The sequence below is a fragment of the Tyto alba genome, unplaced genomic scaffold, assembly GCF_018691265.1.
Source record: "Tyto alba isolate M040663 unplaced genomic scaffold, T.alba_DEE_v4.0 Super-Scaffold_14, whole genome shotgun sequence".
Lineage (NCBI taxonomy): Eukaryota > Metazoa > Chordata > Aves > Strigiformes > Tytonidae > Tyto > Tyto alba.
Genome location: NW_024881276.1, coordinates 40,427,781 through 40,444,628, shown reverse-complemented (window position 1 = coordinate 40,444,628; position 16,848 = coordinate 40,427,781). Strand labels below are relative to the sequence as shown.

Here is a 16,848-nt window from a genome sequence, read left to right as displayed (position 1 = left end):
GCTCCTTGATTTAAAAACTTGATTTTCATTTATGTGAAGGGAATTCAAACTAGTGTTCTTTTCCTTTCTGACTCACCAGGAGCCCACAAGAGCCAACCTAGAATTTGTGTCTTGGCTTCTACCTGAATATTTTCTCTGTTTTTTTTTTTTTTTTTTTCTATTAAAGTGAAAATTCAAAGCAAATTGTTGTGAAAGTCAGCCATTTCTGCGGTGTAACATCCCTGTATTGGAGACAGAATAAAATTCTCAACAGAATAAAGTGGGATGTATTGCTAAGAATCCCTGCAAGCTTTTCCTACTGATTTTAAAAAGAATATTACCCATATAAATAAAATCATTGGTCACCTCTCTGTCTGCAGAAGAAAAGTTATTCAGAAGAATTTAGGGAACAAGTGAAAGACCAGCTTCACAATTAATTTGGTCTGATTCTGTGGCAATTGCATACTAATGAGTTGTTCTTGCAAACTGTATTGACTCACTGCTTGCCACTCTGAATAGCACCACTGGGTGGTTTGTGTTTGTAACTGGAGTCTGTGGATGCTGTAATTTAAGCAAATTTCCCACTGATAGTACTTAGAGAATCACTGAGGGTAGTATAGTTGGAGTTCAGCTCCATAATATGCAGGGATTATAAAAAAAACTATCAACTGGGAAGTAAGGAGAACTATTTGGGGTGAATAGCATTGTATTTAGGAGGTTTTGAATGATTGGGCTTTAAATCAGTATAAAGTAACATCTTTAAATTGCATATTGGATTTTAGAAGGGAATTATCAAATTGTGATTAAAATGTGATATTTTTTAGCACTTGCGTTTAATTTCCTTCTGTGTATATTTAGCCTTGCTATGTTTTTTGTCATAGCACTATACAGCTTCCAATTATCTGATCTCTTTGCCTTTGACAAGCTGCCCTTTTTTAACATACCAATCCAGCTTTGAAAGCTATTAAAATTCAGAGGATGCCTTTACCTCAGGCCACGTAGAGGGATCAGCCAAAAGCCTGCAACTTTGGGCTGCGAGGTCTACTTTCGAAAGTTCACATCTGCAGCTCCTGTTTTGTGGAGCAACAGTGACAACCAGCGGCCAGTCTCCTAAAGTTGTCAGCTATTCACTGTGGATGTCCTTCGGATTACCAGCCACCCACATCCATTCTTCAAAGGTAAAGGGCACAGCTAATTTAATTCCTTTTACTTGTTTTAACTCTGGCCATGAGTTTAAAAGCAAAGAATACTTCTCTTCTCAAGAATAAATGTGCTCTAGCAATTCAGTAAAGAGTTGCTGCATTTAGATCAAAAAGGTACCTACTGACCCATGTTGTTGTCCATATTTCAGTAGTGTGGCTACATATGTATGGCCATTAAAGGATTCAGTGCCTTGCTGGCAGTATATGACACAGATAAAATCAAATTTGCTGTGCAAACCAATCATAATTTAGTTCTCTGGAAAAGGAAAAGGTTTGAAGAGAAAGGTCACCCTTTTCTACTGATTGGCAGTTAATACATATAATACATGGAACTTGAATATCAGTAGTGTGAGAATAGCTTGTATTGTCTGCATTTTATTTTATGATTTCTTCCTTAAAAATAAAGACTATATCTGTGAGAGAGAGTTACTTCTGGTGGTGATGCTGTAGAAGCTGGGGTAAATATAATCTCATCACTGCTTTTTCATTTAAAATAACAGTTTCACTTACACTCTGGAGTTCGAGCAACTGTACTTCACCAGCAATTCCCTCAGGATCAGTGGGATTATTTTTGTGGAGAGATGTCCTTAAACTTGAGGAAGATGCTGGGATTCAGCCCATAGGAGTTTGGTTTATATTGTTTAGAATTGTTCCACGCATAACATGTAAAGGCTTAACACAATGTAAATAGTTTACATCAGGCTGAAAATACCAATCCTCTAAGCATTTTATGACATTTCTCCTCATCAAAGATCCTTTTTTCCCCTCTATACTAAAGAAAAAAAAAAAGGGGGGAGGAGAAGGAAAAAAGTGAAAAAAAAAAAAAAAAAAAAAAAAAAAAAGAATCTCCAAATCTTCATTTCCTCTTCTCTGGCACTGTTTCATGAGTGCTTATGGCAAATTTGCTTCTGTAATCATAACTTGAACCCATCTGGGGATGAGATTGGCTGCTAGTTTAGTATTTCCATTTAACATATTCATGATTAGCATGCACAGAAGGAGTAGAATTAGGATGAATGTTTTTGGAACAGTACAGATAAATCCTCATAAATGTAGTACAACAGCTCTGGAAATGCACAGTGCTGAAATGTAATGAAGCTGAACTCTGTAGAGAGTTTGGTATTCTCAGTACCATGCCTCTCCTAATGAACTCATTTAGATTAGAAAATGGATTTAATATTTTATTGGAATTAACCTGAGCCAGTAAAGAGGATTACAATTTCTTTCCATAAATATGGTGATATTACAGGGTGAGGTAGCATGTTACATGAATATTAAGCATTTTATGAGCATTGTCATGAAGCCAGAAGGAGTATAAGGTAATTAGGTTTTAATATAGTGATACTGTTCTTATAATAATTAAATTTGAAAAGTAATAAAAATATATTTTAAAATTATTTAAATACATATTTTGTTGTATTTTTCACAACTTTAAAAAATGCTTAAAATTAAAATTATGCCATGTTTTACTCAAACAATCAATTTCAACAGTTTGTTTTTAAACATCGGAAACTAAAAATATCACAGGTCCTTAAGACAGGGAACTAGACACATTCTAGGAAAGAAGAAAGGAGATAAGTTTATTCCATTTTCTCTATAACAGTATCTACTGGTGGGAGAAAACATGTAGAAATCAGGAAGAAATCTTGTCATAAATGCATTATTTTCCTTTGTCATTCAAAACCTTGCAAAGTTGTGTCCCAGTGTTGCTTCTGTCTCTTAGACTGTCTTTTATACTCACAAACACATTCTTAATCACAGTCTATGTTCTCCTACTTTTGAAAGGTTATTTACTGGAAAAAAAAAAAAAAAAAAAAAAAAAAAAGACTAAATCATTGTTGTCTTAGTTATCTTTATGGATATTATGGTTTTTATTAAAAAAAAAAAAGAACAAAAAATAAAATAAAAAACAAACAAACAAAAAAAAAAAAAACAGAAGAAAGTACCACAAAAACTTGGTAATGTTGTTTAAGCATTACTGTAAGCAACTTTTACTTTTTTTTTAAATTAAATTTAGAGTCTGAAATTGCCTTTCAATATAGACTGTAAAAATAATCTCCTGCATATTGGAACAATTACTAATTTTACTAGCTGAAATGCAGCATATACTGTGCTGGAAAATAGATCTGAGCCTGAGGGAAGTAAAGAACAAATACAGGTAAAGCTGAAAATTTCAGAGTAGATGGAATTGGATGTATGGACTGACTTCTTGAGAGAATTTCCCCCTTTTAACTTTTACTCTTTTCACTTAAAATGCTTGAATACACAGAATTAATTTATAAGGTCACTACAAAGGATAGTTTCCTTTGTAGGAACCTTTCAGCATTTTAGTTCAACAACAGAGTAACATTTACAAGCTGTTTAGGTTATGAGAAAGATCAGCAAAAGAAAACCTAGCACAGTCAATCCTCTGAGTGATGGTTTTGTGCTGGAAAAAATAGTCTTTGTTGGGATGGGAATGTGGAAAGAGAACAATCTCAACAAGTAGGAGCTTTCTGGGGATGGATAGGGAGTAGCTGGCATGGCTAAACAAGAAAATATGCCATGTCATGACTATGGTAACTTGCATAAAATTAAGTAAAAGTTAAATAGTGATATTTAATGTGAATTTTTTTTTTTTTCAGCCAGTGCCAAAATGTACATTGTGCAGCAGCACAGAATCTGCTACAAGACTACATATGTTTGACCACTGCTACCTGTCCAAGGCTTTAAATGGTTCAGAAATTCTGAAGGACCATCCAGTAACTTAGAATTTTGTTACATTGCAATTTGGATTGAGCAATGCAATTAAAAAAAAAAAAAAAAAAAAAAAGAATAAAAGAATTAGCTGTCAAATCTCATGGAGGTACATTGGTTTCCTGAGATGAAAGATGTTTCCAGAATATTTACTTTACACAGGGAAGATGGCTAATGTGAACTTCTTTATTCTCTGTTGGTCTGGGTCTTGTTATACATAAAGCCACTCTAAAAATTTTTGACTACTGTTACACCTATGCAGCATGGAAGGTGTAACTCAAGAAAATGGGGTCACTGTTATGAGGCAAAAAATGGTGTATGATGGGAGGAAATTGATAAGTCATTTCAAAACACTTTGCATGTTGGTATTGATCAGAGCCTTAATGTACTCAGGATCCTTTCACTATTCTTAGTGTCAGATGTATTAGTGAAATCATGGAAGCAGATGGGAGTCATGCATACTTCCACTCAAGGCCAGATCTCAACAGATCTTAATTTACAAAATGTTAAACTCTACAGATTTGTCTGGTGCCTAACAGAGAGGTGATAAATTCTATCTCTGATTTCCACTAGTTTTGAACAAATATTTTCATATTCATGGACTGGTACACCAACATTATTAGTCATAAAAAACAAACAAAGAAAAATAAAACTAAGAGAACAAACAAGAAACAAGATCCGAATAGTTCTTTTTTAACAGTTTGTTTTGGTTTGTTTTTTTTTCTGGTGGTGGTGGTGGTGGTTGTTGTTATCATCATCATCATCATCTTGGTTCACTGGATCTGGAATTATTTATGTGCATCACTTATTTTGGCATTCCTGTTGTATTTATGAAGGGAAGGTACAGAATCCCTTACCTACATAATATTAGTCTGCTTGACCAGCAATTCATGATAGCACCAGTCTTTTACATTATTCTGAGTGCTACCAGCCTTCAGGGAATCTGCCTTTCTCTCCTTAGTCACCAGAATTACTTCTTTTTCTTCTCCAATCAGACAATGTGAGTAGTGAGAAGAAAAGTCAAACAGAATAGGGATAGAAAATAATGGAAGACCTCCTGGATACTTTCTTCCCTATCTTCTCTCCTCAGCTTTGTTTAAATATTTTCATTTGCTTCCTGAGCCAGTTCTAACAGCAATTTTTCCCTAAAGATGTGGGAAAGCAGTGACAACAGCCTGTCCAGGGAGATTTGCCTCAAGGCAGGACTGAAATTCCCTAGAAGGCTAAAGTGCTGCATATTATTGTGGGAGTGGCTTCTCCTTGCAAGCAAATGTGAAGAAAATCTCAATTTCTTTTTATTTAATTTTGATCTTCCTATGTTTAGTATAATCATAGGTGAAGTTGTGTGTTGAGCTTGAACAGTAGGCAAATGGGTTACAATGACAAATGGTAGAACTAAAATTTTAGTAGCAATGTCTTAATAACACAACATTGAGTTGTAATAGTCCTTTTGTTATAAATACATTTTCTTCCTTAGGCTCTTATCTCTGTTCTCACTCAATTTTTTTCATTTTCATAATTAATTAAAATGGCAATGTTCTATAACCAGTGATTGAATTATATGATATTACTTGCCTAAGGCGATCAAAATTAATCAAAATAAGGAGTGAAAGTTTTGCTATTTTTAATACAGCTGATTTGATTCCTGGGGTTTTGATCAAATTAAATGAAGGATCAAATTAACCAGTGATTAAATTAAGTAAAAGGCACTTTGTATGCCTGAAATATATTTTAATTTAATTAATTTCAAGGCACAAAATATTAACTGGTGTTTTAAAAATTCATTTGTATTTCACTTTAATTTTCTAGAAACTACTTGCTTCTCAAGGTTAGAATATTTGACAAGAGAAAAAACACACTTTTAAAATAATTTCCTGCTTAATTCTTTCATTTTTTTTCCCCCATATTTTTTATGCTTGCGGAGAATCCTTTGCAATCATAAACTATTATTCCAAAGTTTCTGAACTCAAAGTGCCAAAAGCCAGTTTAGCAGAAATCTTGGACTCCCCAGAATACAACCTGCCAACCTGAGCAGACAGTTTTGACCACAAAAGACCTCAAGCTGTTACTGCTTAACCCATGCATTTGCATTATTGTTACCATTTTGTCATATAAAATTTCATTTACGTTATCTTATATGCTAGTTTATATCATGTTTGTTTAATGGACTGTGACAGCTTTTTACTATACACCACAATGTACAAAGAAATTGAGAAATAAGATCTTTGTTATAATGCAGAAATGGTCTGCATGAGAACAAAATAATTCACAATTTTTTGTTTGTGTGGTTAAAAAAAAGCTTGAAACTGTACTCTTGACACCTGCTAGGAGTTTGGACTGACTGACAGAAAGTGGCTGACCGGGATGGGGCACAAATGCAAGAAGCTGAGGCTAGAGATAATTTTCTTAAAGGTGGTTCTACTTAACGTTTAATGTTCCTTAGAGAATAACATAGCAGAAAGGACAGGTGAGGAAGAGGGTCCAATTTTGTGAGTTACAATGTTAGGTAAGAGTTACCTTCCACTTTTTGCTATTAATAGAAGTGAAGTAAAGCTACAAGTGTGTAAGCATACCAAAGATTGATTGAAAATACTCTTGATGTTGTGTATCAAGGCTGAGTGTATTTATGCCTGTGAGTCACTTAGAAATTTCAAGCAGAATGTATTGGTTGTAAGTGGAGTCTGATCTCATCATTCGTTAAGTCCTGTAAAAGGCATACTTAAAGTATTAAATCTATTTAGTGAGATCAACATGGTCAGTCTGTTGCAGCTATTTTTAATTAATGCATTTATTCTTTCAAAAAAAGGAGTTTTAGTAGGAGGAGAGAGACAATTAAAAATGGACACTTAGAGCAGTATGAAAGTATGATCATACTCTAAGTAGCATTTTATAGTAACTTGTGGTGTTATTTTGAAAATAGCATTACCAAGAGGTTAACAACTGGCACAAACAGGATCCTAGTTTCTCTTGATTCTGTGCTTCTGTGCTTGGAAATGATTGTTAGCGGGAACAGAAGTTGTGAGATAAAATTTTCGTTTTGGCAGGTTCATAGTCCTGGTGATAACCTTAGGACAAGCATGTAAGACAGAAAAAGGCACGAACTGCTGGACAGCTAAGAGATTTATGGCTGACAGAGGTAAAGTGGAGACTCAATGGAGAACCCTAGGATTGCTTAGCTTATAAATACCAAATTTGTGGCCTTAAGGATAAGTTCAGCTTTACTGGATTGTCTTACACGTACTGTACAGGACTCAACTTTAGGATGCACATTTTCTTTGGGTCTCTGCTTAACATGAGTATTCTGTGATGTTAGGATGCACAGTGACTGCATAAAGATAAGAAGATATCCACTGGTGGCATCTATGTCTGCAGTCACTTGCAGTTCTCGAAATTGTTTTATTACATAGAAAAACAGGATCTCTTAGAAGCCCTACATGCAAGATCTCTTATAGAATCTAAAATTATTTCCTGTCTTTTTTTTTTTTATTTATATCTGATAATGAATGTTTAATTCAGTGGGAAAAATATTTTGAGGTTCCTCTTCTGGCCTTGCTATCAATTTGGAACTAGGGTTTGGACCTGCATTTCAATAACTTTTTCTTTCTATTCACTGACCTGCAAGAGTGAATATAGTTCTATTTCTTTATTTTATATGATACTTGCATAACTAATGTATTTTAAGATCTGTGGATAAATGCTGTCACGGAGCAAAGTGCTTTTATGGTGTTTGCACTGTGCATTTTAAAACTGCAAATAAAATATTTGGAAAACTGGTTTTATGAGTGTTATCAAAATTATTTTTGAGAAATGGTTGGAACTGCAGGCAGAATTTTGATGCCAAAGGTCAGGTATATAACTATATTTCTATTACATCTTTGACAGTTATTATATTTTCTGTACCAGTTTTAACCCTGAGTATCAGTTATATGACATCTGTGAGTTCTTGAATGTTGTTTATTATTTTATCAAATCTTACTGATTTATAGAAGTAGTTCTTCAATCAGTAACACTTCTTCCACTGAACTTATTTCTTCCTACTGCCCACTTAATTTTGAGAACTTCAGTTATTTAAAAAGATGCAAACAGTAAACCCAACCCTTTTAAAATTCCACTATCTACCTTTTATTCTCTCTTTTTTTGTCTGATGGACATAATCAAAATTCTTCTGCTTCCTCTTTAGTGTTATGTTCTTTACATGACATCTAGAGGCCAAAATTGATGTGAGCTGTAATTAATCTTTCTGTGAGGCTTTATAGACTCATTGGTAAACCAGAGATAGGAATCACACTGTCTGCATATATAAAATTATTGAACATCCCAAAACAAATCTACATTCAGAAACTGTATTTCATGCTGTCATTGTCCAGCAGATGTGAAAGATTTGTTGAGGAAAGGAAAGAAGTACGAAAAACAGACTTTTTTTTTATATGCAATCTGCTGTGCAATTAATTCATATACAAGTTGTACAGTAATCTAATTAGAGCATCTGACATTTGCCTGTGACAGCCAAAAACCCTTTAGGTAATCAATAATGCTAATATAAAGTGCCTGATTAAATATACCTTCATTTCCATCTGTAGTCTCAAGTTGATATGCAAATTCACCTTATCTGTATAATTTCTAATTCTTGCTTTTAACTATATCTACTGCAACCATCAAAAGACCAAAAGTACCAAATTTTGCTATATAAAGCAGTATAAGTTATACTCTTTTAACTTAATATGCATTCTCTGAGCTGCTTCCAAACATCTCATTCAATAAACTTAAGTTTCATTAAGTCATTGTTATGTATTTGTAAACATATTACTAAGTACAGCAAGCAGAAAGTAACTCACATTACTTTAGAGGTTAAGTTTACATTTCCTAAATACAGATCACAAACAATTATTTTTATTTTTTTCTGCTCTAGTAACAGGGAACAGTAAAGCTTCATTCTGTGATGATGCATGCAGGAAAATATCTGCTCCAGTTGAAGAGAAGTATCTTTTTCTGTAAATTACTGTGCTGCTTAGATCTGGTTTATCATTTCAGATTATATATTTTAACTTTTCTTTTTTCCCTCTAAGATTGCATATCAGGTTTACTATTATTCATATCCTGTTAAAAAAACTGTCTCTCAGAATGTAGCCCACTGATTAGCAATTAACTAAGCTTGTTTCAAGTCAAACACTTTAGACCTTGAACTGATGTTTACATTCAACCTTCCTAACTAGTTTATACTTATTCCTATAGCCTTGGAATTTGGTTTGGATTACCAACACTTGACTGCATATCCTTGAGTGTGTGATATGGTTATCAGTAATAGTAATTATCTTCTGTATAAAGTTTTGCCTAAAAATTCATATTGCTTTAGAAGTCTTTGAAATTGGATCACAGAGAATTCTTCATTTAGTACACAATCAGCCCTTTGAATCCTTGTTCAAAATGCCTGGTCTGGGATTGGTGGGACAGTCTGGTCCCATTGCCAGGGCAGGCAGGGGTCTGCAAGGTGCCCTGGAGATGAAAGGGGAAGTTCCTGACAGTGCCAGGAACTGGAGAAATTAGGAGCACACTTCAACCAATTTCTGTTATGTTTGTCTGCAGTCACTGACCTTAAGTGGCTGCAGCTATCAATTTCTTCAACAAAAGACTATTTTAGCCAAAATGTCAAATGCCATGTTGGTTTTTGCATACTTATGAAGGATAATCATTATCTATGATTGTGCTTCTAAAATAATTTTAAATTATATTCATTTTTTACATTAACACTTTTTTTGTATAACAAAGACTGTGGATAAGTTTTATGTTTTGATGTCTAGACTTAACACAGGTCTTATTAAAAAGTACCTGAAGAAATTACAGGCCTAAATTTTGGTAGTCATTGTTCTAACTTTCTTCCCTGAATTACTCAAATTCAAAATTGCTAATGTTTGGCTTGTCTATTTTCAATGAATCCAATCTACTCTGGATAAAAATACCCACTGACAACCAAAACATATACATACACATACACACATATTTCAGACAAGGTTCTCTCTGGTTTCCTGTAAACTAAGACTTGTCCTGTAAACTAAAAAAAAAGCCTGAAGATCTAAACTCAAAGCACAATACAAAACTGTCTTTCCGCTTATTGTGTAATTTAAAGCACAGTTTTTCCTTCAGTGTACTCAAATACTTGTAAGTAAACTGACGGAATAAGAAAGGATAAAGGTGACTTAAGATAAAATAAGAAAGGATGTTGAAGGCTTTATTGGAAAATCCAGAATATGTTTATTCATAGATTTTTCAGAAATAGTATTTATAAATCTATGTGTTATGCACATAAATATTTACAAAAAATAGTTTTGTATTCCTGACGTCTTAGCATATGTTATGATTCAAGATAATTGGCATCTCTCAGGTGACCAAATCCTGCTTTTTTTTTTTTAAATCTAGAATTAAATTGGTTAGTTACCACCTTCCAGTTTCCTCTAAATATTTTTTATCATGGTAGGACTATATATGAGAGTTAATATTGCTTTTTGTGAAGTTTAGAGGTATTTTTGTTTTATATTAATTATTTCAGGAGGATTACTGCATCCTCTTGATATTTTTGTGCTTGAAGAACTAATTTATATCCTAAATAGTCTGAGGAATATGTTTGCCTGCTAGTTTTACTCTGTTTAAATTATTTCAGAATTTATATACTAATAATGAACAGGAATAATGTAGTATTTCTGTATCAGTTCTGATTTTTCCTAGTATCTTAAATCATATTTTATTTCAGTGGGTTCACCAACACACTAAAGCAAGTAGAGCTGGATTTTATGGTTGTTTTGACTCTCCCCAGCACTGCTAAACAGCGAAAGCATGTTGATGATGCATAAGATCCTTAATTTGAAATATTAGTGACATCAACTTCTTATATAAGGGGTAAAGGGAGAGCTCAACCTCTGAGTCACAATTTCTACAAGCTTTATGGGCATATATGATTACATTTTTCTTGATAATGCTGCTTCCCCCAGCAGAGGAATGGTGTGAAAGGGAGTCTTTCAGGAACTGTTGCCCAGGTGATAAGTGGCTATGTGATTTTTAAATTTCATAGGAATGGAGCTGAGTATTCCTTACATTATGTTTCTAATGCCTTTAACCAGTCTCCCTCAGACTCTTGATATATTAAAAACACCAGAATTTTTGCATACAAATTTGGGTGACTAATTAGCCCTGATGTCACAATAATGTACCAGTATTTAGTCTTACTGTGGTTAAGTAAAATTAACTAATAATAACAGATAATAAACTTAGCTTTTAATTTTCTTCAACTGAGGATTAATACAGGAATTCAACAGCTTTTAAAAATAAGCTTCAAGAACATATAGTATTTTCTTTTTCAGGTCATTAGTGGAAAAAGACTGACATACGCTAAATGCACCAACACTTTTCTTAAAGGAGTAAAATTTTAATTAACTTGAACTCAGATTAATTAACTACCTTGTAATTTCTTAGAAAAATTAATTGTCTTTATAGACTGCATGGTAATTTTGGGGATAATGCGCTACATTCATCACTTCAAACAAAGAAGTCCTTGCAAAATGGAACTTGGTCAATACCAGTAGTGCCACAAATGAGATTCCGCCTGAGCACTCTCTAGGCTGAGAGTCTTATCTCTCACAGCCTTTCCCCATAGGAGAGATGCTCCAGTCCCTTAACTTTCTTTGTGGCCCTTCCCTAGACTCTCTCCAGTAGCTCCACCTCTCTCTCGTACTGGTGCACCCAGCACTGGACACGGCAGTCCAGGTGTACTGAATAGAGGAGAAGTATCACCTGGCGTGTTTGCAAATAACACAAAGCTTTGATAAATTTGGTTTGGTTTATCAGTGACTTGGATAATCTTAGAGTCAGGTCAACAACAAAGCCATTTGGGACCCCTTTTGATTCAATGATTCTGGTTAGGCAATGAGCATAGATAACTGTTCTCCAAGTATAGCCATAAGGCCATTTTTGCCTTCACTATCAGGTTTTCACCTAGAACCTATTTTCTAGAATTCTATATTGAAAGTCAAGACATACAACATTTCTGATTAATTCAGTTCCCTATTCATAGATGTCCAGTAACATTTTAGGCAACATAAAATATCCTGCCTGGCCTCCAGCTGTGAGATAGAAGACAGCATATCTCCCTTGGGTTGTAAGTTGTATCTTTCCAGCCTTGTATGGTTGTCTTGGACGCCTTCATGGTAATGAATATTATTATTAAGCAACTGAATCCCATCCCTGCTGTTTGGTGTTATTTTCCTCTTCACCCCTAGACTTTTTAACTTGTTTTAAAAAATATTTTAGAAACATTTGACATTATTTGCTCTTGAGAGCTGTTACTTCTTTTCTTGTAATCTTCCAGGTGTTTTGTACTTTGGTTATTTATCCAAGAATTTTTCCAAAGAATGAAGTTAAGCTGTTTGTTCTTAATTCCCTGGCCCTTTTTTTTTTTTTTTTTTTTTCTTTCTAAGGGAATGTCACTATACTTTCTATTTCTTGTGTTTTAGGACCTCATCTGTCTTCAACTTACCAAGTATTCTGAATAGCAGATGAACACAAAAATAATAATTTCATCCTGATATAATAATGTAGCAATCCAAATATACAAGGTCAGTAACTTGCTATAAATAAATTGTTTTCTCCTTTCCCTTTACTATAATGGCTTTCCCATGCCACTGAATCCAGCACTGGCACTGCAGCTGTGAGCACGTGGACCTAACTGCTGGACCTTTAGATGCATCCTTACAGAACAGCAAAGAAAGGAAGAATAATAATAATAATAAAGATAACAGCAACAATAATAATAATAGAATATACAAAACAAGTGATGTACCACCTGCTGAGCGATGCCCAGCCAATCGCTGAGCCACAGTGTCTCCCAGCTAACTCCTCCCAGTTTATTTACTGGGCATGATGTCATATGATATGGAACATCCCTTTGGATTTTTTGGGTTATCTGTCCTGGCTGTGTCCCCTCCCAGCTTCTTGTGCACCACCAGCCTCCACTGGCAGAACAGTATCAGAAGCTGAAAAGGCCTTGATTTAGTATAAACACTGCTTAGCACCAACTAAAGTATCAGTGTGTTACCAACATCATTCTCATCCTAAATCCAAAGCACAGCACTGTACCAGCTACTAGGAAGAAAATTAACCTTATTCCAACAGAAACCAGGACAATGTGCCATCACAAACTGGCACACACAATCAGAGTAAATGCTAACTCAGTATTAGGGTAGCAATATTTTTTACTGTTTTGAGGCAGCAGACTACAAGGAGTTTGTATCCAAGTAATGACCTACCAGTAGGATCTTTGCCCTTTATACTTTGAATGTATTTTTAGTGAATAGACCTTTAAGAAATCAATGAACAGCTCTGAAATGGTCATTTTTCAAATGGCTAATCTCTTCTTCAGCTTTTCCATTGTATCAGATACCAGGATCATTTAAGGCTGAAGCACAAACTACTTTTCTCTCTCAGAAAAATCTTTTATTTCTTTTTTTATCTCAATTTTCAGCTTCAGCTATTGGATCTAAGCAGCCCTTGGAATTTAAATACCAAATACCTTCCAAAGGACTTTGAATTACTTACAAAGACACAGAAAATTAAAATAGGTTTGAAGATGATAATTATAAGCACCTATATCTTATAGCTTTCATGTATACAAAACTCCCATCGATTTTAATATAGACTTATTTTTGCTATCTGTGTCACCAATGAGAATAATTTTATTTGTGGGTTTTATGGAATATGAATTGTAGATTTAGTCCTGATATACCACCTTCAGAAAAAAAAAAAAAAAAAAAAAAAAAAGTAATATGACAAACTCTGTTGAGTTTTACTACAAACCCTGTACCAGCTTTCATGGCAAAGAAGTACCTCCAGTTCTCAGTGATTCCTAATCATACCACTGCAGGTTTGCAAATGAAACTTTGAAGGTAAAACTATGCTTGAAATAATTGCCTGTTTACTTTCATATAAGAGAAAAAGACAGTGATATTTGTTACTTACAGAAAAAAAGATCTCAAGAGTCAGGATTTTTTTTACTTTATTTTTAAATATTAAATATTTTCCATAGTCAGAACAGTCTTTAAATATTTAAAGTAAACCCCTGGAAATTGAGTCACCTCTACCTTTTTAACTGCATATACTAGCTTCTTGTTCAATCTTTTGATGTGGTTCTTGGAATCTGTTCTCTCGCACACTGACAGCAGTGTAGAAATGTGTAACTGATACTGTTGCACTATAATGAGTTGGAGGTGAAGGAACTTCATGTTCCTTTGGTGCCCCAGAGGAGGCCTTGAACAGAGCTCAGCTCCATTAGAGTACAAATGGAGGTATTCACCTTTGGTGGGTCATTGTAGGTTCAGGATCTACACCAGTGTTAGTGAGGCAGTGCTGAAATAATTTTATAATTTCACATGTGTATTCCTATACGTGTGATGTGGCATAAATTAGAGCTGTAGATTCACCAATTCCTTTATTTTCAAAAAAGCAATAATAAAAGTTCTTGTCATTATGAATTAAAAAAAAAATAATATATCCTTGATTTGCCAGATTCCATGCAAGGGATATGGTATTTAATTTTAAATAATCCTCAGAAAAAACAGCTTGGAAAATTACATTCTAAATAGGTAGAGTATATTTATATCTTCAGTTCACATATTTTAGCTGTCTTGTTCTCATTAATCAGAATAAAATATTTCAAAAGGTAATCAATTTATGAAGTCACTCCAGGAATATACACTTGTACATTTCCTTCTTTTTATTATTTTTAAACAGGGATTTATTTAAAGGAATGACTGACAAAGTTAATGATGCAAAGGGAGTATTTCTAGAAGGGTATTTGATTGGACTTTGTAATATTTTCACTATTAATTATACTTTCATTGAATCCTGCAAGGTTGTCGACTATACCTTAATCTAATTTTCAGGGAATATTATAAAAGTTAAGAGACTATTCATTAGATTTGCTACTTAGATGTTTCAAACAGCAAATTTTTCTTTTGGGACTGTTTATAAACTGAATTTCTGAATAGAAATTATAATTTTACTTCAATGCATCTATTAGCTATTCATCAGTCATGTTTTGATGACATTTTGTCACATAGCCAAAGCTGCTGAAATACAGTTTACATCTTGCTATGCATGTGTTTATTTAACACTAAAATCAAGTTTAAATCCTTTTTTTTTTCTGTCCATGAAAAAAACTGGCAAACAGGAAAAACAAAGCATATGCCATACAGGCTTTCCTAAATGAAGATGTGTAATGTACTGTTTTGTTATACTAATATCTAGTCTAATAACAAATTTTGTTATAGAAGAAAGTGAATTATAGGGAAAGTAATCTTAATAATAAACTCTTTATCAATTGTGTTGATTGCAGCTCTTCTTCACCTCTCAGAAGATTCAGAGAGGAACAACCAGTGCACCTGGGGAGTCTTCCCAATCTTTCCAAATTCTGTGCAGCTGGAGGGCCCTGCATTGCTCAGGCAACAGGGTAAGCCAGCGGCACACCTGGAGAGTGCAGACTACCTGATGCTGCTGGGCATGAGAAGGCTAGAAACGCTGCTTTGCATTCTAGAAAAATAGTGCAAAATTCTTGAAGATTCTGGATGAAGCTTGGAAGATATGCAGCTACTGGGGAGACTTTGAAGTGCTCTTCAGGCATCAGTGCAGCAGCAAGCCGTCTGCATGTCTGAACTCCCAGCTCCTGGAGACCCCCATCATTGCTGTGGAATACACGCCTCAGGGCAGGTCAGATGCAGGCTGTGGCTCCCTCCAGCAGCCACCTCGTGACATTTTGTGAAAGACTAATTAAGGCACAGCACAAAGGATTTTCACGTACCTCTTCATCACAAAAGGTTTGCATTGGTGGGTTGTCATTGCCATGTGCTGAAGGTGATGTAGTCCTGCCCCAAGATCGCGACTTCTGCTCAACCTTGGTTAAAGCAGTCGAAGTGGCAAGGACGCCCAGAGGAATTTGGTCCTTTTTTTGTCTTAAAGGAGAAGTACAAGATCATAGACATAAGTCTATTTCAGCTGTCCTTCTGCTATAGCTGCAGCAGGCTCATGTCTGTGACTTCTCCCCTGCAGTCCATGGTGGCCAGTAATGTTCAAAGGGATGTTGTGAAGGCGAACCTGCAGTAAGTACCACTGTGTCCTTTAAAAAGTCGCAGCTACTGAATTAGCTACTGAGGAAAACACATGCTTTGGCTTACACAAGCAATGGTGGTATTAGGGGAACAGTGTTGTGTTAAGATCATTTACCTGAGCTAAAGAAAAGCACTGTGGTGCTTCCTGAAGATCTCTGCAGAGATGTCTTCAGGCGGGGCAGGAAGGGTTCATGGGACAGCCTCAGCAAGCCTTGGAGTATAAGTGTAAGGCAGATGTTTGGCCCAGCTGGTGGGAAGGTGGAATCTGTTCACGAGCAAACTACTTTAAGGTCAATTCTGCAAGCCTCATACAATGAAGATTTTTTTAAGAGTCTCAGGTGCTTTGATCTGTGCCAAATTACTTGTTATTGTGGACGAAATCCTTGTTGCCAAAACCAGGTTTCTGTGCAGGTTTATAATACTCTGAATACAATAAATTTAGGCTGGATTAGGGATGAGTAAATCTAGTAATCTAGAGAACCTAAAAATAGATAGAAGTGCTTTATATGTAGATGTATGTGCATACAGAAATCACAGCTGTCAGCGCCCTTTTAATGGGGAGTAACAGACTATGTATTTATTCACACTGGGTGCCTAGTTAGAAACATACTTTCAGGCAAAGTATCTCTCAAGGTGAAAAATAAGTATAATAGCAAACTTATCTCATTATTAGATCTTCCATAGATATTTCAGTCCTATGCACTGTTAAAAAAAAAAAAAAAAAAAAAAAAAAAAAAAAGATGATGAAACTTGAAGAACCTCGAAAGGACCAACACTATTACAGA

The 16,848-nt window shown here is 34.7% G+C and overlaps 1 long non-coding RNA gene across 1 annotated transcript in view; it reads left to right on the top strand.

Annotated features, from left to right (window-relative positions):
- Nucleotides 1-12,514, top strand: part of LOC116960544 — a 35,128-nt gene extending 22,614 nt beyond the window's left edge. Inside the window, exon 4 of the long non-coding RNA XR_004406450.2 lies at nucleotides 12,419-12,514. This is a non-coding gene — a long non-coding RNA (uncharacterized LOC116960544). The remainder of the gene's footprint in view (nucleotides 1-12,418) is intronic.
- Nucleotides 12,515-16,848: the final 4,334 nt, after the last annotated feature.